Here is a 269-nt window from a genome sequence, read left to right as displayed (position 1 = left end):
GAGCCGTGCCCGGCCGAAGCGCTGCCGCTCGGCAGGGTTGTAGTCCAGCATGCTGAGGTAGCGGAAGCGGTTCTCGAAGGGGATGCTGAGGGCCCGGCTGGTGCCCGTGGCGGTGTCGTAGGCAAAGTTGATGGTGGCGTTGGGCGCCGAGTAGCTGCTGACGGTGTAGAGGGTGCCGCAGATGAGGAAGGAGTTGGCCACCCCCCGCTTGCGGATGTTGGTCTCCCAGGGCCGACGGATCTCCAGCGTCTCGGGGGCACGGTTGGAGA

Source organism: Geospiza fortis, unplaced genomic scaffold, assembly GCF_000277835.1.
Source record: "Geospiza fortis unplaced genomic scaffold, GeoFor_1.0 scaffold5, whole genome shotgun sequence".
Classification (NCBI taxonomy): Eukaryota; Metazoa; Chordata; class Aves; order Passeriformes; family Thraupidae; genus Geospiza; species Geospiza fortis.
Note: the sequence above shows the minus strand (reverse complement) of the source record.